The following is a 23,290-nucleotide window of genomic DNA, read 5'->3' as shown; positions in this document are numbered from 1 at the left end:
ACTGCTTCCCCTGCCTCTATTTACTGCCCCTCTCACTCGACCTCAGGCCTGTCCCCTCTGACCCGATGAGGTGCTTTGCTCAGGACTGTAGTCCGGATCAGAGTCTAAAAAGCTCTCACCTACAAAAAAAAATGTGCTGATATCCAAATTTCAGGAGCAGGGCCACACCTCAACCACACCTCTTCCGTTTTCCCATAAATTCAAACCCGACCATTTCCTCCTTTCTCGCTCTCGTTTCTGAATCCCTCCCTCCCTTCCCTTTCTCCTTCTGCTCCTCTCCTCCTTATCCATAGGGCCCTGAGGGGGTTCGTCATGCCCTTGTGCTACGGCGGATCCCCTACGAAGCTTCCCCAAAGCGACAACGAGTTCAATATCGAGCAATACACTAATCCGTAATCAATAAACTATCTTTCAAATCTCATTCTGTTGTTGGTGTGGTCATTGCTGGTGAAATGACATTTTATAAGTCCTACAGAAAATGTATTTATAGACGGAGTCCTGGGGAAATACTATATTCAAATTCATGCTAGTTTTCTGTGACTACCAACCCTAGCTTTAATGAAGTAAGGTCTCACCAATGAGCTCAAAACACAATCTACTTCTATCTCCTTCCTGCCTTCGTGCTTTAAATGTCATGCAGCTATCACATAAAGCTTTGCAATGACACGCTTTGTTTTTTAATGGATTTCAGATACAAATCCACCTTTAGGTCTCAGGTTATTTAATCAGTAATAGGTCACCCGCTCATGCTTTGATGCTTCCGCCTTTGTCACATGTTGAATGAAGGGTACTGCTCTACATCCTGGATGCATTTCTTATTAAGTCCGGTACCTTGTTATCGCCTCACAGGGAGTCCAACAGAGGCAAAGGAGGCTGTGTTGTCAGTTCCAAACACACACCATTAACATTACAACTGCCTTAAAGTCTATATCAGCTTGTTCAGATGAGGACTGCTGTTTGTAGCCACATGTGAAAGGTTGTGTAAGGGTATACAAACAACCTGTGTGTTAGTTTCCTTCAAAAGTCTCTGCACACTATCTCTGTGTGTATCTCTGGCTTGACATGTGTCTCCTTGACACAATTTGCATTGTAAATGTGCCGTGATAAAACAAACAACACTGCGGGGACTTCTCTTTTCCAACAGTATGCTGTAAGAGGAAAAAGTCTGAGGTTTCCCACATAACACCAAACACAAAATCACCCACAGGCTTCTCGCTTTTGGACGTCGTAATATGCAAAGTGTTAAACACAGGAGGCCCAAAGAATTATTCTTTTATTGTGTTTGGGATCCCTGCAAGCTCACACCCCTCACATTACATAGCCTGCTATATTAGACATTCTGTTTTAAAGATTCAGAGGCAAAGCTGGTGTGAAAACACCAAAAACACCTAAAAAAAACTCAGTTTGCAACTGTTGACAAATATAGCTGAAACTACATCTACGTCTTGCAAACTTCCAAATAAGAACACATTAAACTGAACATGTTAATTCAGGGTAAAGTCTAAATACAGCAGCTCCTGTAACCTCCTCTTTCTGTAACTTTCATTTCTCCTCTCAGTCACTCCTGCTGCCAAAGCTAACATTGTGATGCGTTTGTGGTCGCTTCGTGTTCTTTATATCTTTACTACATTAAAATACTGCTTAATTTAAATACCACATTACCAGACCAAATAAGGACCTAAGCTAGTTGCCTCAAGTAAACATAGCAGCAAAATGTTTTTTGAACACCATAAAGTCAGTAAAGGTTTCAGTTTAGACATTAATAAGATGTCTCAGGCTGTTCTCCCAGCTGCACCTGAAGTAACTCAGAGATGACAGCTTTAGCCACAAACTGGCATGCTAGCAGCCTTTAAGATACTCCACATTAGATTATTTCTCTGGATAAATTATATTAAAAGTGGTATTTTCATCCCTACTGACTTTTTAATGCTACTGTTTTTTTAGGGTAGAGGACTATAACAGGCTCAGGTGGACTACAACAGGCTCAGGTGGACTATAACAGGCTCAGGTGGACTACAACAGACTCATGTGGACTATAACAGGCTCAGGTGGACTACAACAGGCTCAGGTGGACTATAACAAGCTCAGGTGGACTACAACAGTCTCAGGTGGACTACAACAGACTCATGTGGACTACAACAGGCTCAGGTGGACTACAACAGGCTCAGGTGGACTACAACAGGTTCAGGTGGACTACAACAGGCTCGGGTGGACTACAACAGGCTCAGGTGGACTACAACAGGCTCAGGTGGACTATAACAGGCTCAGGTGGACTACAACAGGCTCAGGTGGACTATAACAGGCTCAGGTGGACTACAAAAAGCTCAGGTGGACTACAACAGGCTCAGGTGGACTACAATAGGCTCAGGTGGAAAGCCCTCACAGGTAAGCTAACTTATCTAACAATAGGCCCTTTCATAGTTTGTTCTCCTGGTTAATGTGCTGCTGTTTGCTTAAAGTGTTTAAAACAGAGTTAAATAAAAGCTCTGAATGCATGCAGTAGTCATCAAAAACTGTCTTTAAGGTCTGTAGTGATTTTGTCAGAAAAAAAAAAATTTAAAGCAGATTTAAAAATGATTAAACGTACATTTAATGCAGAATTAAAGTAGATTTAAAGTGTATTTAATGCAGATTAAAAGCAGAATTAAAGTAGATTTAAAACATATTTAAGGCAGACTTAAATTAGATTTCATGCACATTCAAAGTACATTTAATGCAGAATTAAAGTACATTTAATGCAAAATTAAAGTACATTTAATGCAAAATTAAAGTAGATTTAAAGTGCATTTAATCCAGATTAAAAGCAGAATTAAAGTAGATTTAAAGCAGATTTATAAGTAGCCTTAAAACAGATTTAAAGCCCGCTCAAAGCAGATTTATAAGTAGACTTAAAGAGGAATTAAAGTAGATTTAAAGTGCATTTAATGCAGATTAAAAGCAGAATAAAAGCACATTTAAAGTGGAATTAAAGCATTTTTTGAGATTTTAAGCAGATTTATATCCAGAATAAAATCAGAATTAAAGTAGATGTAAAACACATTTAAGGCAGACTTAAATTGGATTTCATGCACATTCAAAGTACATTTAATGCAGAATTAAAGTAGATTTAAGGCAGATTTTAAGTCTTTTTTTGGCAGAGTTATTTGTAGATTTAAAACAGATTTCATGCCCATTTAAAGCAGAATTAAAGCCCATTTAAAGTAGAATTAAAGTCGATTTTTAGTAGATTTTAAGCAGATTTATAGGTAGCCTTAAAACAGATTTTAAGCACTTTTAATGCAGAGTAAAATCAGAATTAAAGTAGATGTAAAACACATTTAAGGCAGACTTAAATTGGATTTCATGCACATACAAAGTACATTTAATGCAGAATTAAAGTAGATTTAAAGCAGATTTTAAGTCGATTTTAGGCAGAGTTATAAGTAGATTGAACACAGATTTCATACCCATTTAAAGCAGAATTAAAGTAGATTTAAAGCAGAATTAAAGTAGATTTAAAGCCCATTTAAAGCAGAATTAAAGTAGATTTAAAGAGGAATTAAAGTAGATTTAAAGCCTATTTAAAGCAGAATTAAGTAGATTTAAAGCCCATTTAAAACAGAATTAATGCACATTTAAAGTAGAATTAATGTAGATTTTAAGCAGATTTATAAGCAGACTTAAAACATATTTTAAGCACATTTATTGCAGAGTAAAAACAGAATTAAAGTATATTTAAGGCAGACTGAAATTAGATTCCCAGTACATTTAATGCTGAATAAAAGTAGATTTGAAGCAGATTTGAAGTACATTTAAATAACATTAAAATCACATTTCAAGCACATTTAAGTTAGATTTCATATTAGTTTGGCTGTGCTGGCTGGTATTTGGGATTCATGCTACATTACATATCACTGTTTTGCATGTTGTTTGAATAATACGCTTATGAAACAGCTTCTCAGGTACATAATAATATTAACCATCATGTTTGCTTATAGTGAGAGCGGTCAGAGTTTGACTGGTGATAGTGTGGCTTTAGGAGAATAAAACTCTGAGCATGTTGAAGTGAGTAACAATGTTTTTTAGCACAGATTTTACTTTCATTTCAACAACCTGTGAGTGAGAAAAGCAACAAAGTGTGGCTTGATATATTCCGTGTGTTCTCATGAGAGACGCCTGTTCTTCTGCTCAACAAACACTTTGCATGTGTGGCTCTTTTGCACAAATAAGCACTGATTGATTTGCATTGGAGCCAGAACAGTCCTGTCATGTGTTTGAGCTCCTGCGAGGGACAAAGGTGGGACCGGTCTGTGAGATGAAGGACAGGGAAAGTGTGTCAGGCTGGGTTATTGTGGTGTGATGCTGGGGGTTTGTCTCTCCTGTGTGTTGCCAGGTTGGATAATTGAAGTGTGTGCGGGTCCATATGTTGTGTTTACAGCACCTTTACAGAAGAGAGAGAATGAGAGGAGAGAAAACAAGGAGGCGTCGTGATCAGAGTAAAAGCAACAAGGTTCACGCTGCTGTGACTCCACTGCAATAAACAGAGGGGGTGTTTACTGTGTGTGAGGTGTGTCAGTGTGTGTGTGTGTGTGTGAGAGAGAGAGAGTAGGAGGAGGAGGAGGTCATAAAGAGATGGAACAATGGAGGCATTATATCCCTGTCTGTGTTAACATTCTGCTCCCCTCAGACACTTTCTCCAGGGCAGCTGTTGGCCTCAGAGATAACACGGGCTTATCAGCTCTGTGTCAGACGGGACGCATTGTTTCATCAAACTGGACACGGTTTCGGTCCATGCTGCGGGTTCTCCCACTGCCCCGCGTGTTTTACGGCGTGGCGGACGTCATGAGTCAACAGTCTGTGTCTGCGCCCGAGGTGCCCGTGGATGAGTTACAGTCAACTCTGTTATCAGACGACTCTTCAGGCTTTTAAGCGGTCGCTATTTTCAGCGTCTGAAGTCACACGCTCGGCTTTCTAGATACTTGAGGGTTCTGCTAAGTTCATATTTTACTCACATTCCTCCTTTATCATCCTCAAGACTTCACCCAGTCATAGATTAACCCTCCTGTTACCCTCACATTTACTAACATCTTTTATCCTTGGGGTCAATTTGACCCCAGCAATTTAAACCTCCAGAAACTGATTGTTACCCAGGTTTATGTGTCAGGTACTTTATGTTATGGATCCACGGACCAATACCAGCGTCCTGGAGGAGGCTGGCATCTCCACCATCACTGCCATCATCGCCCAACATCAGCTCAGATGGACTGGACATGTGATTTGGATGCCTGACTCTCGCCTTCCCAAACAAGTCCTCTATTCACAGCTTGCTCAAGGAAAGCATGCCCCAGAAGGCCAAAAAAATAAAGGTACAAGGATAATGTCAAAGCAAACCTCAAGAAGTGCCACACAGGCCTAAAGACCTGGGAGGCCACAGCATCAAACAGGGCCTAATGCCGATCTTCACAGTGCCGCAGAAGACAAGTGCAGACGCCGAAAGGAGATCGCTTCCACCAAGAAGGTCCCATCCAAACCCACAATCGCCACTGCCCACCCATGTCCATACTGCCCCAAAATATGCGGGTCCAGGATCGGCCTCTGCCCCCACCTGAAGACCCACAAGGACCAAGAAGGAGGACAGACATACTCGACCCTGAGTGTCCGCCGTTGATGATGACTTTATGTTAGAAGGACTTCATTTGTCAAACAGAACATCAAACTGCTGTGAGTTTGTCATGCTCTCGTCGGCCCTGCCTTGCTTCTATGTTATCAAAACGTATTACACGGGACTCATCATTGAATGTCTTTAGAGACATGGTGGCTGGAAATATTATATCTCAATCTGAAGGTTGGCGGTTCAATCCCAACTCCTGCAGTCAATCAATCAATCAATCAATCTTCATTTGTATAGCGCCAAATCACAACAAGCGTTATCTCAGGACGCTTTTACAAACATAAGAGGTCTAGACCACTCTATGTCAAATTATGAACAGAGACCCAACACCAAGACAGGGTAAGACTCAGTCTGACCCCACCTTAATCCATCATGAGCATTGCACATCGCAGTATTTAGCTAGTTACAGTGGTGAGGAAAAACTTCCTTTTAACAGGCAGAAACCTCAGGCAGAACCAGACTCATGTGAGACAGCCATCATGCCTCGACCGAGTTGGGTCTGGAAAGACAGATAGAGGGGAGTAAGAGAGAGAGGTGATAGTGATGAGACGAGTAGTAGAAGCTGTTGCCGCTGGAGTCCAGAACGTCCGCAGCAGGAGGACGTCTACGGCAGCTCAGAGGAATCTACTAGACAATGGAGCTCAGGGACTCCAGAAAGGTCTATGGTTAGTCATTTTAATAGGACAGGCAGAGTTAAAGTAAGTGACAGTCACATGCAGAAGTGTCCTTGGTTATAGTGACCTCAATATCATCCAAAACAACCAAAATGTTGATATTTCTTATGTTATATACAGCTAAAACAGCCTGGGGTCAAATTGACCCCAAAGAACACCAATGCATAATTTTTTTTTTATTTTACAGGAAATTGGAACATATCAACATTTTAATTTTACGTTTTCCCAGTTGTCCCCATTAAATTAGGAAAATTCATGAAATATGAATCCAAAAGAATAATGTTAGTCATTCATTTAGAGACGTTAAACATTGAATGGGGTCCAATTGATCCCAAGGATAATAGGAGGGTTAAATAGGGACATAAATAATCCCTAGAGATTCTGCCTATTGCTGAGTGTTTGTTTCTGTCCCTCCTATATACGCTAATCAAACACTTAGACGGGACTGAATCAAGGATTCTCCTCCTCCTCTCCTCATCCATGTTGTCTTTCTGGTCCTCTGAAAACCTCTGACCTGTTGACTCCAGGCCTGGCTCCGCTCATCATGACGGTTTGTTGTTGTAGTTAAGTGAAATACGATCTGGTGATAACACAGAGTGTTTTATTCTGAAAATTAACCGGATGTTTTCATTTTGTTTTGGTGCCTGACTTCCTGTCCTGCTCCATCTGCTCTGTTGAGATTGATGCGTCGCGCTGCGGCATCCGGCAAAAGTCTTGCGTATCAATCAATCAATCTTTATTTGTATAGCGCCAAATCACAACAAACGTTATCTCAAGACGCTTTTACAAACTTAGGAGGTCTAGACCACTCTATGTCAATATATATCTAATCTATCAGAATATATATCTAAAAAAGAAATGTTCATCAGAGACAACAGGTTCAGCCACCACCTCCACAGGGTCCAGGACTGAGCTGGCCTTCTTCACCAGTTAGTTCAGTCTTGCTCTCCTGTATCCTGTCCGCCCACAGCAGGTTTAATCCTTCCAATGTGGCATTCGTGTCCGGTGTTAGCTCTGTTAGCATGATGCTACTCTGCCAGTATTCCCTCTGGTGCTGGGTTAGCTCTTCCACCTTATCGTAGATAGATCTTACATTCCCCATAACGGTGGGTAGAAGGACAGGTCGATGTCGTCTTTTCTTAGCTTGCACCTCAATACCAGCACGTCGTCCTTGCCTCCTTCTCCTCAGCTCACAGGGAACATCGGGCCTAGTATCGTTTAGCATCAACATGCTACGGGCAGCTAACAGCTGATCTCGTATCTAAACTGGAGGGCTCTGACCTGCCGGATCAGAGACGCAGCTGGAACGCAACTGAGCGGATCTAGTGGAAGTTAACACATTGACTAGAATAGAAACCTATTAGAACCGGTGCCGTGAAGGATCAGAGACGGACCAGACGGATCTGGTGGAATTTGGCCTTTACAGGAGCATGAAATACATGTGTTATAATTTCAAAGTTTGACTCAGTGGTTTTGCTTCACTTTTGATTAGATGTCATGCCGTCCATCGTTTCGTTCAGTTTGTTGGCTGAATGCATCGCCTGTAATGAAGTCCCTGAACCGATCAGCGATGTCCTCAAACAATACGGTCTGTTTCACTGGAGGAGACGACACAATCATCCCTTAATCCTGTAGTTTACATAAACAAATCTTTCTAAAGGCACAGCTTTGCATTACATGGTTTTTTTTCTGAATTAGTGTGGTTTCATTTACACTCAAACAACTTTGATTACATCGCTAAAGTAAGCAGGTGTGTCCTTATTAAGATAGAGGCAAAGATACAGAGTTAATCTAACTAAATGAGCCGAGGCAGATGGATGTCTGACATGAGTCTGGTCCTGCTCGAGGTTTCTGCCTGTTAAAGGAAGTTTGTCCTTGCCACTGTAACTGCAAAGTGCTCTGCTCATGGTGGATTAAGATGAGATCAGATCATAGGCTGTAGACTTAGAGTTAGACAGAGCCCTGAGGAAATGCTACATTCAAATTCATGCTAGTTTTCCGTGACTACCAACCCTAGCTTTAAACACAAGTTTCTTTAAGTTTTTCAAACAACACTTTTTTTTAACTAGTGGCTCCACACAGCTGTATTTCATCAACAGGTTTCAGATGGAAATATATCACCTCTGCTATTTAGTTCATTAATCAACACAGCTCTGATTCAGAGGCCATCACACACACAGAAACACGAAGTGTTGGATTTAAATGTAATGTATTATGTCAACAGTTTCCACAGAGTTACATGAGTTAGAGATAAAGATTATGTTAATGTAACGCCACATAAATAAAGTACACCACAAACATATTAGGGTTGTTTTCTTTATTAAGCAGCTCGGGTTCAGTTTGCACCATAGACTGTATGGACGTAGTATCCATGACGTCACACATCTGTTCCTGAGCGCTGATTGGAAGCCAATTGTTGGCGGGAGCCATATTGGAAATGCCAAACTCATCCAAAAGAGTGTGACGTAAAGAGGCGGGGTTTGAGCCTCCTAGCCAACAGCTATGTGTTCCCGCCCGGGAGTCACGTCAGTCATGTCCTTATTTGGGGAAAAAACTTGTAATCTTAATATCTTCTGAACCGTCACATTAGAACAAAATTCACCCTGTACAGTAGAGCTGTCAACGAATATTCTAAATTCAAATATATATTTGAATATTTTAAAAAAACGGAGATTCGATTGTGAAAAATAATATTCGACTCTGGAAAAAAAACACATGGGCGGCTGCTTTGCGAGTGGGCGCACTGCTAACAGGTCAGGGACAGGTCACAGGAGTCACACATGCACAGCGTGAAGCAGACTGCAGAGAGAAATCTTTCCGTCCCCGGATCCTCAGTGCGCTCTGAACGCGTCTTTTCCTCCGTTGGGAATACAGTGAATAAAAAGAGATCGGGCCTCTTCACGTGTGGACTGTCTCGTGTTTTTGGCAAATAATCTGTCAGGCCTAAGACCCTACATTGACAGTGGACTAAAAGAGCCCGAAAATCAGTGACACTGTGATAAAATGCAGTTTTTCCTCTTTTTTTTATACAAACGCCAAGAATGTAAGTGGACTACTTTTTCGTTTTTAACTTCAATTAATGTTAATAATATTTGCTTCAATCACTGAATGAAGCCTGCCTATATTAGGGACAAGAGGCTGGACCTTTAATTGCTCGCACAAGTCTTGTTCTGCACTCACTCAGCGCATTACGCACAGAGAGGGGGGCGAGCAAGCAAGAGGTCTCCTGTCTTAAAAGTGTTACGGTATAGACCATTAGGTCATTTACTTGTTTTGTAATGTGTAGGTATGTTTTAGGCATGTTATATCTTAAATAAAAATACATATACAAGTAGTTATGTCTCCTTGTATTAGTTTGTCCACCTGTTATTGACATAATGCGCAAATATAAATATTCAAATGGTTTGAACCTCTGTGGGGGTTTTTTTTAGAGCGAATATTCAAATGTCATTTTGGAGCAATTTTGACAGCCCTAGTGTACAGTGTGTGCCGATCTAGAAAGAGCTATCCAGACTACACTCGTTTTTTATACCAGGCTGTAAACATGTTTATTAATGCTGCAAAGATCTGCTTTTTTGAATGGGTGTGTATGTGGTTTCGGGTACTTCCAGAGCCAGCCTCTAGTGGACACTCAATGAACTGCAATTAAACACTTCCGCAGGGGCGTCATATTTTGAGACTGGAGTTTGCCGCTTGGTTTACACATAGACTCAAATGTTCCAGGTACTTTCATTTCAAATATAAAACCGAACACATCAACAGTGTTCACCTGTTTCCAACGACCTCCACACAAATGATGAATAATAAAAACCTGACATCAAATACTGATGGTGGTACTTCTTTCTATATTTGTGTGAATTGACCCTTTAATTCTGCACACATTGTCCCACACAGCCATAATTTGAATCTCTGAACTGTTTATCTTTTACACGTTCATGAGAAAACGTTTGACAGATCAGTGTGTGTTTACATCCTTGTGCCACGTAGAACGTGTGTGCATGTGTGTTTGTTCCAATGTGTGTGTGTGTGTGTGTGTTACGTGTTGCCTGCAGTGTGTGTGTGCACGCTCCAGCTGGACGCCTGCCGGCTGTGCTTCTGCTCGTCACCTGATATTTGCTTGCTGGCTGTGTTCATTCAGTCTGCAGATTACAGCTTTCATCTCCCAACACACACTTGCACACACACACACTTGCACACACACACACACTCTTCCCCCTGTGATGTCATTGATTCCTAGCTCCATGGCAACAGCGAGCGATGAGCAAAGAGGGGAGGGAGCCGGGAAAACAGAGCGGGTACAGTTTCGTAGTGAGCGGATGAAGTTGTTATAAATAGCTCCTGATGTTTCTAGGTGTCCAACAACAAGGGTGGGTCCTTTTTTTTGTGTGTGTGTTTTTTTCATGCAGGGACACTGTGTCTTCAACGTGTGACATTTTCACACCTCTCTGTTTCTCTGCAGAAAGTCAGAAACAGACTTCGTATCAAGGTGGAGCAGAGAGGAGAAAGTGCTGAGATCTGACAGAGCTAAAAAAAAAAGGCTCACAGCTGGCATGGATACACGTATTCACTCTGTTCCCTTAATGACTTTCTTATTCTCGTCCGTCCTCAATCATTGCCTTTCCTGGATCCATGTGATTAGTTTTAATTCCCTCCAGGTCTCCAATTTGTTCTGCCTCATACCGTTTCTCTGAATCTCCCGATGCTTGCGTTGAATTCAATGCGGTGGCTTTTCAAAGCCTTTCGTCTCATGTTCAGAGCGGCAGGGACTTCTGTGAGATCTTTTCAGTGAAGCATGAGGTAGGCCGGTGGATTTACAAGATAGGAGAGATGAAAGAAGTTCTATTATTGTGTATGAACATGCAGGGTCTGTGGTCTGACTGCATGTTTGGAATCTAAGGCCACACCTTTTAGAAATCCAGAAAGTTAAGGACTGTTTTCAAAACTGCCTGCAAGGGCTGGGCAATAATTCCACAACGATAATTATCGTGATAAAATCTCTCAACATATTGGGGCGCTGGGGGCCTAGCGGTCTAAGCGCCCCACATATAGAGGCTACAGTCCTCGTCGCAGGGGTCGCTGGTTCGGTTCCTGGCTGGTCGAACATTTCCTGCATGTCTTCCCCCTCTCTCTACTCCCCATATTTCCTGTCTCTCTTCAGCTGTACAAACAAATAAAGGCAAAAAGGCCAAAAAATAAATAAATCTCTCAATATAATTATGACAAATGTTTGATAAAAAATCGCTATAAATAAACCTGTAATTACACCCCCCAACCACTGGAAAGGGGGGCGCTAATCTTAAAGGGGAGTGCAAAACTCAAAACAATACTCTACTAAACTGATACCCAGTATACAATTTGATATATCTTTGTTATAAATATAAATACAATCATGTAAATAACCTCAACCTGTGAAAAATAAGAATCTACAAACAAAATCACAAAAATCTAATTTTACACAAAAGATCTGCTTCCTGTTAGCAAGGTCAGACATTATGTATTCAAGAAGCTTATCAGAAAACTGAATTCAGATACAAACTAACAGATTGTCTGGTTTCTTCGACTTTCACTCAGGGCCAAAATTACTCATTGTAAAAATGGACCGTTTTCATCGCTAATGGTTGGACCATAGACTGTAAATAAAAATGGACAGCGTTGCTCCGCCTCTTCCCGTTGTACGGTTCTGAAGCCAAAAAATCCCCCTCCTGGGCGCCGCCATTGTGCAGCCAGAGCCTGTGAAGCCACTGTAACAAGCTCTACCCTACAGTGTGTCCTTTGAAGTTTCCCTCTACGGCGGCTGTGAATCAAACGAAACCAGGAAGTGAAACCCCGTTTTTTAAACTCTAATAACTAACGAAAAAGAAACTTTTCAGGAAAAAGAGGCCTTGGACACAAAACAGTCAAATAATAACTAAATATCACCACAGCATACGGATGTGAGAAACATTCGTACGACGTGTATTTATTTTTTAAAGCTTGACTGCTCCCCCGTTCAAATGAATGGGGAAGACGGATTTTTTGACCTATACTGCAGCCAGCCACCAGGGGGCAGACACTGCTGAAAGCCTCACCACCAGCCACCAAAACCTCTCCCTTGGGTTGGACGTGCATACGGGCCCAGGTGTTAGCCTGGACCAATAAGTGGGGGAGGTATTGTATAGTGAGCAGGTGATCATGCAGATTGTAAATGCTCTCAACAGCTCTGCCTGGATTACAGGACAGGATGTTGTAGTAAAATATCCTCCATGTTGTTCAGCCTGTAGATTTAGCATGCCAACGAAAGTTAATGTTTTTGCCACAGTGTCAACAGGCAGAGTAGAAATGTGACAGACTCATTGTTGTCACTGTCACTGTTGCTGTGGAGAATTGATCCCTTTTGTTTTTTAGGTTTTAACCATAGTCTGTATAAAATATGGACGAGTATCCGTGATGTCACCCATCGGTTTCTGAAGCGCTGTTTTGAGGCCAGTTGGCGGCGGCGGCCATATTGCTGCTGTGAAGTGATTGTGACGTAAAGAGGCGGGTTTTGAGCCTCCTAGCCAACAGTGTTCCCGCCTGTCAATCAAGTCAGCTGTGCCTCTCTTTGGAAGACTCGTAATCTTAATATCTTCGAAATTGCAGCATTATGAAAAAATTCAACCCCCTCACAGTGTGAGCCGATCAAGACATGAGCTATCCAGACTACACTTGTTTTTTGTCCCAGGCTGTAAACATGTTTATTTCTGCTGTAAAGATCGCCTTTTATGAATTGGTGTGTATGTGGTTTCTGGTACTTCCAGAGCCAGCCTCAAGCGGATCCTCGATGAACTGCAGTTTTTAGCACTTCTGCATTGGACTCATATTTTTAGACCGGAGGTTGCCGCTTGGTTTTAACCAATCAGAATCAAGTATGTAACTCTGCAGAGTAATAAGGGTGAAATAATGACCCTCCTTCCACACATCAGCTCTGCTAACAAGAAGTTTATAAAAAAGTTAAAATAAAACTCTGTTATTCTCTGTAGAACTGGTTAAAGGTCTGAACATCAGCAGCAACATGAGAGGAGGCTCATAGAGAGACTGTTTCATGGAACAAAAGGCCGAAATGTTTTACTGTATGTTTTTCTATCTTAAGAAATAATCCCTTCTTAATAACAAGGCCACACTGAGAGTGGAGCTGAGTTTCAAAGCAGCACTCTCTCTGTTTCTGCAGTTCAGTCTGAACAATGGTCCAGTGAGAGCAGCCTTGCAGCCTCGCAGCCTTTGATGAGGGCGTTTGGGATTAAACGCTGCGTTTCCACCCTCTTAACATTCCTGCATGCCGGCTACTGAGGAACAGTTAAGGTCCAATACCGGTCACGTGACTTTTTCAACTTTGGACGACACTTACCAACTTTATACGAGGGCATAAACTTTTCCCACACTTGTACGGAAACGAGTGTAGCCCTGCTGGGTAATGATCAGGTTTATGATTACACACTGGAGGTATCAGCAGGTATCATCCAGAGCTAAATGAGGATGATGTGTCAGAGGAGCGCTGAGGGTAAATAAAGCTGCGTCACACGGAGCAGCATCGTGTTATTGGACAGGAATCATTTACTCCATCAACTCTTTAAGTCATGAACCTGTGCATTTCAAAAATGTTCATATTCACAACACTTAGAAATGATAAATTTAACATTTTCTGGATTTTAAAGGATGTTTTTAGCATTTTTCTGTTTTCATTTAGAGAAGGATGAGATATGAGAACATTTCATTTGAGTTACTTTGCTCATTTAAAGTTATTAAGAAAAAAAACACACTTTTTTATAACATCTTATTTTTTGAGATGTTAATTTGAACCCTTTTGATGCTGGAAATAGCGTTAATTAACGTGTTCGTACATTTTATTAATCTTTTTAAATTTAAACTTTGGCTAACAAGCCTTTAAGATGTCAGCTGAATTACTTCTTTGTTCCCTCAGTGTAAGCCAGTGTTTCAAAAAGAGACTGAACGGTCAGTGTGACTCATTGATATTGGAATAAAGTGAATAAATAACTGTGAATTCAAAGAAATGAACACAATGTTAAATCTGTAGACTGAAAACTACAGACTTGTGCATGGTGTTGATGACACTGTCAGTATGGGTTCAGTTTAAACAGTGAGGACATTAATCTGTTGCTAATATTGAACAGCTTAGTGTCAGAAAATCTTTCTGATGTGACATTTAAAGCAGCAAAGGTTAGAGTCAAGGATCAGGGCCTGTTATATTAGGAAACAATCAATAGCAAATAAAAGCAGATTGGATTTCTCTTGCTTCTAAAAGTTTGATGGTCACCACATTCGTAGCAGGACTGGGGGTAAAACTTTATATGCGTTATTTATTATCCACTAAGGAAGTTATTGCACTCATTGGCTCCATAGACTGTAAAAAAAAAAAAGGATATAGTCTCAGGGACTTCACCTGTTGGCTTTTTAAGAGGCGTTTCAAGCTAAACAATGGTGGCCCCCGACACAGTGACTAAGGACTCTGCTTTGAGCTGGCAGGTTTTGAATTTTCTTTCAGTGTCGCTGTCGCTAGCTTCAACTTTGTTAACATTCCACTCCGAACGTCTTCAAGCCCCGCCTACCTCTCACCCTACAACATTATTGGCTGTTCAATGATGTCTTCTTCTTCTGTCTAACGTTGGCTGGCAACTAGCGTTTAAGGCTCATTAGCGTCCCCTGACACAGTGACTAACGACTCTGCTTTGAGCTGGTTGGTTATGAGTTTCTTCAGTCTCACTGTTGCTCGTTTTCGCTATTTACATTTTGCTCCGATCGTCCTTAAGCCCCGCCTTCCTCTCACCCTGCGACATGATTGGCTGTTCAAAGCCATCTCCTTCTTCTGTCTAACGTTGGGTGGAAGCTAGCGTTTAAGGCTCATTAGCGCCCCCTGACACAGTGACTAACGACTCTGCTTTGAGCTGGTCGGTTATGAGTTTCTTCAGTCTCACTGTTGCTCATTTTAGCTATTTACATTTTGCTCTGATCGTTTTTAAGCCCCGCCTACCTCTCACCCTACAACACGATTGGTTGTTCAATGCCGTCTTCTTCTTCTGTCTAACGTTGGGTGGCAACTAGCGTTTAAGGCTCATTAGCGTCCCCTGACACAGTGACTAACGACTCTGCTTTGAGCTGGTCGGTTATGAGTTTCTTCAGTCTCACTGTTGCTCATTTTAGCTATTTACATTCCACTCCGAACGTCTTCTAGCCCCGCCTACCTCTCACCCTACAACATGATTGGCTGTTCAATGATGTCTTCTTCTTCTGTCTAACGTTGGCTGGCAACTAGCGTTTAAGGCTCATTAGCGTCCCCTGACACAGTGACTAACGGCTCTGCTTTGAGCTGGTCGGTTATGAGTTTCTTCAGTCTCACTGTTGCTCATTTTAGCTATTTACATTTTGCTCCGATCGTCCTTAAGCCCCGCCTACCTCTCACCCTGCGACATGATTGGCTGTTCAAAGCCATCTCCTTCTTTTGTCTAACGTTGGGTGGAAGCTAGCGTTTAAGGCTCATTAGCGCCCCCTGACACAGTGACTAACGACTCCGCTTTGAGCTGGTCGGTTATGAGTTTCTTCAGTCTCACTGTTGCTCATTTTAGCTATTTACATTTTGCTCCGTTCGTTTTTAAGCCCCGCCTACCTCTCACCCTGTGACATGATTGGCTGTTCAAAGCCATCTCCTTCTTCTGTCTAACGTTGGGTGGAAGCTAGCGTTTAAGGCTCATTAGCGCCCCCTGACACAGTGACTAACGACTGTGCTTTGACCTGGTCAGTTATGAGTTTTCTTCAGTCTCACTGTTGCTCATTTTAGCTATTTACATTTTGCTCCGATCGTCTTCAAGCCCCGCCTACCTCTCACCCTGCGACATGATTGGCTGTTCAAAGCCATCTCCTTCTTCTGTCTAACGTTGGGTGAAAGCTAGCGTTTAAGGCTCATTTGCGCCCCCTGACACAGTGACTAACAACTGTGCTTTGACCTGGTCAGTTATGAGTTTTCTTGAGTTTCACTGTTGCTCATTTTAGCTATTTACATTTTGCTCCGATCGTCTCTAAGCCCCGCCTACCTCTCACCCTGTGACATGATTGGTTGTTCAATGCCGTCTTCTTCTTCTGTCTAACGTTGGGTTGGCAAGTAGCATTTAAGGCTCATTAGCGCCCCTCCCTTTCTAGTGGTTGAGGGGTGTAATTACAGGTTTATTTATTTATTCATTTATTTATTTTAAATATTTTTGGAGCTATTTCTTCCTTTATTGACAGGACAGCTGAAGACAAACAGGAAATGTGGGGAGTAGAGAGCGGGGGAAGACATGCAGCAAATGGTTGACCGGCCGGGAATTGAACCAGCGACCTCTGCGGCGAGAAGTATAGCCTCTATACATTGGGCGCTTAGACCGCTAGGCCACCAGCGCCCCATAATGAATTTTTGTCGTACATTTTAAAATTATATCACCATAATTATCGTTATCAAAATATCACCCAGCCCTATCCCCAAATCAAACACCTGTAAGGTTGAAACAGAAGCACACACAGCAGAAGCTTTAACGTTTTACTACGGTGGTAAAAGTCTTTTATTTCCTCCTCTCTGAGTCCGGTCCGCTTTAATGTTTTCACGTTTACAACTCTTAATTCATTTGTTTGTTTTCCCTGTTTGTTTTTTTCACACAGTTAAATCTTAATCGTGTTAATTCATCCTAAATGAGCGACAGAAAACACCACCATCCTCCCTCTTGTATCCCCTCAGGTCAGACGGGGGTGACAGCTCTGAAGCAGCCTCCGTCAGTCCTTCAGTGAGTCTGCTGGCGGCTGAGTGGACCCCACCATCACTCACTCAGCCTGTCCGTGGGCTGCAGGCCCTCTGCTGCTCCCTCTGAATGAATCACTTGTTATTCATACGATCACTACCTTCACAATCGTTCTCCTCAGTGTGTACTTTGAAATTGATAAACACACTTTGCATTTTTTAGCAAAGCAGCATCCTGTGCAAACATTACCTGCTCGTCTGATCCGATGTGTTCCTGCACTCGGCCTCCTGCATTGTCTCAGCGTATGGCATGCTAATGGAGGAGCGTTCAGCTGAATGTAAAGTGGATTCATCAGCTGACGTTGTGAGCAGAAACAGATACAGCTGTTAATGGAACAGAGAGTGAGGGGCTCGTGTGTTCAGACCAGCACTCATCTATAATTAATCCTCTAAACGCTCATGTGAAGGCTCTTCCGGTGCCTTCAAACGATGCTGAGAGGAAAAAAGTCTCCAATAATCAATGAAAAGTGTAATTATCGGCCTTTCTGCCGTCTGCTCCGTGCTGCTAAAGCTCCAAAACTTCAATCTATTATTTATACGTCTGTGATTCCACACGCTGCCTCATCTTTGTTTCCGGAAACTACTGTCTGTGATCTTCCAGGAGGAGGAGGAGAGGTGGAGAGGAAAAGGGATGGGAGAGTAGGAGTGGTAGGAGAGGCGGAGAGGAGGAGGGATATGATATTGAAAGATGAGGAGGGAAAAGAGAGGAGGAGAACAGAAGGGTTATGAGCGGAGGAAAGGAGGCGAGGAGGAGATGAGGGAAATGAGAAAAAGGGAGAATGAGAGAATGGTAGGGGTAGGACAGTAGGAGGGAAGAAGGGATGGGAGAGGAGAGTATAAGGTATCAAACAGGAGAGAAGGAGAGAAGAAAGGATAGGAGATGAGTGAGAGCAGAGGAGGAAGGAGAGGTGAGTTGGAGGAGACGAGAGGAGAGGAGGAAGGAGAGGAGAAGAGGAGGGATAGGAGAAAAGAGAGAAACAAAAGGGAGAGGAGGAAGGATAGGATAGGATAGGAGGAGAGAAGGAGAGGAGAGGATGAGGAGGAGGGATAGGAGAGGAGAGGAGAAGGTATTGAATAGGAGAGGAGGAGGGAAAAAGGGAAAGGAGATGAGTGGTAGGAGAGGTGAGGAGGAAGGAGAGGTGAGAAGGACGGATAGGAGAGGAGGAGGAGATGAGGGATACGAGAAAGAGAATGAGCGAATGGGAGGTGGATGAGAGGAGAGGAGAGGAGGGAAAAGGGGATAGGAGAGGGGGAGAGGGTGTGGAGGAGGAGGAAGAGAGGAGAGGTGGAGGGAAAACGGAATAGGAGATGATGAGTGGCTGAGAGAAGAGGAGGAAGGAGAGGAGAGGAGGAGGGATATGGAAGGAGGAGGGGAGAAGAGAAGGGATAGGAGAGGAGGAGGAGAAGAGAGAATAGGAGGAGGGGAGAGGAAAGGAGAGGAGGAGTGGATAGGAGAAGAGGGGTGGGAGGGGAGGAGGAAATTAGGGATAAAAGAGGAGGAGAGGAGAAGGAATAGGAGAGAAGGGGAGAGGGGATGGGAAAGGAGGAGGGGGAGGAGGCAAGAAGAGATTGAAGAGGAGAGGAGACGGTATAGAAGAGGACAGGAGGAGGGAAGAAAGAATAGGAGATGAGTGGTAGGAGAGGAGGAGGGATAGGAGAGGAGAAGAGAGGAGAAGAGGTGGAACTTTTATTATTGTTATTATTATAATGATGTATTATTATGAATTATTGAATAAGTTCTTCTCTTTATTTAGTTTTAAGTAAATAAACTCAGAACAGGCTGCTGTGTCTCACTCCTCCTGCATTCAGCAGATCCATCTCTTCCTTCCATACTCAGAGCTCCCTCTAGACGTCATCCTGTGGTACTGCACCCTGTGACCCATCAGCTTACACACAGCGGTTTGTAATTAGTGTGATTTTCCTGAGCTCCACTATCATAAGTGTGTTTATATCACTCCAGGACATGCAGATCCTATTGGATTAGAGCTGCTTTCACCTCCCTCTCCTCCAGTTGCTGGAAGATGCAGCTGATGTCACAACACCTGAACGTTGAGACGGTGCTGATGAATGTTTCCCTGCATGAGTCAGCCCCCACCCACCACTCGCTCATAATCTCATCTGTGACTAAGCGCTGTGAAGAGATGCTGCATGGCCATAGGGGGTATATATCTGGATGTGTGTGTGTGTGTGTGCAGCCTGTGCTGAGCAGGAAGCAAGAGTGCACCACAATCTTTAAATGTGTCTATGAATGTTTGAAATGCACACACATATACCAGAAATAAAAACACTACCAGCTAAAAAATAATCATCAGATTAGATATTAATTAAAATATTTAATTCGTTTTTGATTTTGCAATTGCAGTAAAGAAGTAGACGAATGAAAAACTGAGAAATATCTGTGAGGACAGCTGGACACAACACATCATCCCTGTAATTTACCTGAGACACAACTCTGTAGATCACTCCTCAGCTCTGTAGATCACTCCTCAGCTCTGTAGATCACTCCTCAGCTCTGTAGATCACTCCTCAGCTCTGTAGATCACTCCTCAGCTCTGTAGATCACTCCTCAGCTCTGTACTTCACTCTTCAGCTCTGTAGATCACTCTTCAGCTCTGTAGATCACTACTCAGCTCTGTACTTCACTCTTCAGCTCTGTAGATCACTCTTCAGCTCTGTAGATCACTCCTCAGCTCTGTACTTCACTCTTCAGCACTGTAGATCACTCCTCTGCTCTGTAGATCAGGGGTTCTCAAACTTTTGGAGCCAGGGACCCCTTACATGTGCGAAAATTGTCCAATGACCCCCTCATAATTGAACACAGATTAAGCCCCTTATAGGGTTACGAGGATTAGGGTTAGGGTTACAGTTATGATTAGGATTAGGGTTAGGGTTAGGCTCAGGGTTAGGGTTAGGGTTAGGGTTACGATTAGGGTTAGGGTTAGGGTTATGATTAGGGTTAGGGTTTGGGTTGTGATTAGGGTTAGGGTAAGGAGGATTAGGGTTAGGGTTATGATAAGGGTTAGGGTTTGGGTTATGATTAGGGTTAGGATTAGGGTTTGGGTTATGATTAGGGTTAGGGTTAGGATTAGGGTAAGAGTTAGGGTTAGGTTTGGGGTTAGGGTTAGGATTAGGGTTAGGGTTAGGGTTTGGGTTATGATTAGGGTTAGGATTAGGGTAAGAGTTAGGGTTAGGTTTGGGGTTAGGTTTGGGTTAGGGTTAAGATTAGGGTTAGGGTTAGGATTAGGGTAAGAGTTAGGGTTAGGATTAGGGTTAGGGTTAGGGTTAAGGTTAGGGTTACGATTAGGGTTAGGGTTAGGATTAGGATTAGGGTTAGGGTTAGGATTAGGGTTAGGATTAGAATTAGGGTTAGGGTTAGGTTTAGGATTAGGGTTAGGTTTGTCACTGAGGACATTAAAAATGTTCGCTTGAGTTTGGTTCTGGTTCTGTTTGCTGCAGTCTGGATCTGGTTCTGTTTGCTTGAATATGGTTCTGGTTTCGGTTCTGTTTGCTTGAGTTTGGTTCCGGTTCTGTTTGCTTGAGTTCGGTTCTGGTTGGGTTCTGGTTGGGCTCTGGTTGGTTCTGGTTCGGTTCCGGTTTGGTTCTGGTTTGGTTCCGGTTCAGTACTGGTTCGGTTCCGGTTCGGTCCCGGTTCGGTTCCGGTTCGGTTCTGGTTCGGTACTAGTTCGGTTCTGGTTGGGTTCTGGTTTGGTTCTGGTTCGGTTCCGTTTTGGTTCTGGTTCGGTTCGGTTCGGTTCTGGTTCGGTTCGGTTCTGGTTCGGTTCCGGTTCGGTTCTGGTTCGGTTCTGATTTGGTTCGGTTCTGGTTCGGTTCCGGTTCATTTCTGGTTCGGTTCTGGTTCGGTTTGGTTCTGGCTCGGTTCGGTTCTGGTTCTGGTTCGGTTTGGTTCTGGTTCAGTTTGGTTCTGGTTCAGTTTGGTTCGGTTTGGTTCTGGTTTGGTTCTGGTTTGGTTCTGGTTTGGTTCTGGTTCTGGTTCTGTTTGCTTGAGTTTGGTTCTGGTTCGGTTTGGTTCTGGTTCGGTTTGGTTCTGGTTCGGTTTGGTTCTGGTTCGGTTTGGTTCTGGTTTTTAATCATAAACCTAATCTTAACCCTATCCCTAACCCTAACCCTAATCCTAACCCTAACCCTAACCCTAATCATAACCCTAACCCTAACCCTAATCCTAACCCTAACCCTAACCCTAACCCTAATCGTAACCCTAACCCTAACCCTAATCATAACCCTAATCCTAACCCTAACCCTAATCCTAACCCTAACCCTAACCCTACCCCTAACCCTAATCGTAACCCTAACCCTAACCCTAATCATAACCCTAATCCTAACCCTAACCTAATCTTAACCCTAAACCTAATCTTAACCCTAACCCTAACCCTAACCCTAATCTTAACCCTAACCCTAACCCTAACCCTAATCTAAACCCTAACCCTAATCCTAATCTTAACCCTAACCCTAACCCTAACCCTAATCTTAACCCTAACCCTAATCCTAACCCTAACCCTAATCTTAACCCTAACCCTAACCCTAATCCTAACCCTAACCCTAACCCTAACCCTAATCTAAACCCTAATCCTAACCCTAATCTTAACCCTAACCCTAACCCTAACCCTAATCTTAACCCTAATCATAACCCAAATCCCTAACCCTACCCCTAATAGGGTTGCAAGGATTAGGGTTATGGTGAGGGTTACGATTAGGGTTAGGGTTAAGATTAGGTTAGGGTTAGGGTTAGGATTAGGGTTAGGGTTAGGGTTAAGATTAGGGTTAGGGTTAGGGTTAAGATTAGGGTTAGGGTTAGGGTTAGGATTAGGGTTAAGATTAGAGTTAGGGTTAGGGTTAGGATTAGGGTTACGGTTATGATTAGGGTTAGGGTTAGGGTTAGGATTGGGGTTAGGTTTAGGGTTAGGGTTAAGATTAGGGTTAGGGTTAGGATTAGGGTTAGGGTTAGGATTAGGGTTAGGGTTAGGATTAAGATTAGGGTTAGGGTTAGGGTTAGGGTTAAGATTAGGGTTAGGGTTAGGGTTAGGATTAGGGTTAGGGTTAGGGTTAAGATTAGGGTTAGGGTTAGGGTTAGGGTTAAGATTAGGGTTAGGGTTAGGGTTAAGATTAGGGTTAGGGTTAGGGTTAGGATTAGGGTTAAGATTAGGGTTACGGTTATGATTAGGGTTAGGGTTAGGATTAGGGTTAGGGTTAGGGTTAAGATTAGGGTTAGGGTTAGGGTTAAGATTAGGGTTACGGTTATGATTAGGGTTAGGGTTAGGATTAGGGTTAGGGTTAGGGTTAAGATTAGGGTTAGGGTTAGGGTTAGGATTAGGGTTAGGGTTAGGGTTAGGATTAGGGTTAGGGTTAGTGTTAAATTTAGGGTTAGGGTTAGGGTTAAGATTAGGGTTAGGGTTTAGGGTTATGATTAGGGTTAGGGTCTGGGTTAGGGTTAGGGTTAGGATTAGGGTTAGGGTTTGGGTTAGGGTTAAGATTAGGGTTAGGATTGGGGTTTGGATTAGGGTTAGGGTTAGGGTTAGGATTGGGGTTAGGGTTAGGGTTAGGATTAGGGTTAGGGTTAGGGTTAGGAGGATTAGGGTTAGGGTTAGGGTTACGATTAGGGTTAGGGTTAGGGTTATGATTAGGGTTAGGGTGGGGGTTGTGATTAGGGTTAGGGTAAGGCGGATTAGGGTTAGGGTTATGATAAGGGTTAGGGTTTGGGTTCTGATTAGGGTTAGGATTAGGGTTTGGTTATGATTAGGTTAGGTAGGATTAGGGTAGAGTTAGGGTTAGGTTGGGTTAGGGTTAGGATTAGGGTTAGGGTTAGGGTTTGGGTATGATTAGGGTTAGGATTAGGGTAAGAGTTAGGGTTAGGTTGGGGTTAGGTTTGGGTTAGGGGTAAGATTAGGGTAGGGTTAGTATTAGGGTAAGAGTTAGGTTAGGATTAGGGGTAGGGTTAGGGTTAAGGTAGGTTACGATTAGGGTTAGGGTTAGGATTAGATTAGGGTATAGGGTTAGGATTAGGGTAGGATAGAATTAGGGTTAGGGTTAGGTTTAGGATTAGGGTTAGGTTTGTCACTGAGGACATTAAAAATGTTCGCATTGAGTTTGGGTTCTGGGTTCTGTTTGCTGCAGTCTGGATCTGGGTTTGTTGCTTGAATAGGTTCTGGTTTC

General features: G+C 42.9%; 1 long non-coding RNA gene across 1 annotated transcript in view; it reads left to right on the top strand.

Moving 5' to 3' along the window:
• Window positions 1-1,815: 1,815 nt before the first annotated feature.
• Window positions 1,816-23,290, top strand: part of LOC117805231 — a 35,944-nt gene continuing 14,469 nt past the window's right edge. The window contains exon 1 of the long non-coding RNA XR_004629380.1: window positions 1,816-2,385. This is a non-coding gene — a long non-coding RNA (uncharacterized LOC117805231). The remainder of the gene's footprint in view (window positions 2,386-23,290) is intronic.

Source organism: Notolabrus celidotus, chromosome 21, assembly GCF_009762535.1.
Source record: "Notolabrus celidotus isolate fNotCel1 chromosome 21, fNotCel1.pri, whole genome shotgun sequence".
Classification (NCBI taxonomy): domain Eukaryota; kingdom Metazoa; phylum Chordata; class Actinopteri; order Labriformes; family Labridae; genus Notolabrus; species Notolabrus celidotus.
Note: the sequence above shows the minus strand (reverse complement) of the source record. Positions and strands in the feature narration are given on the sequence as shown.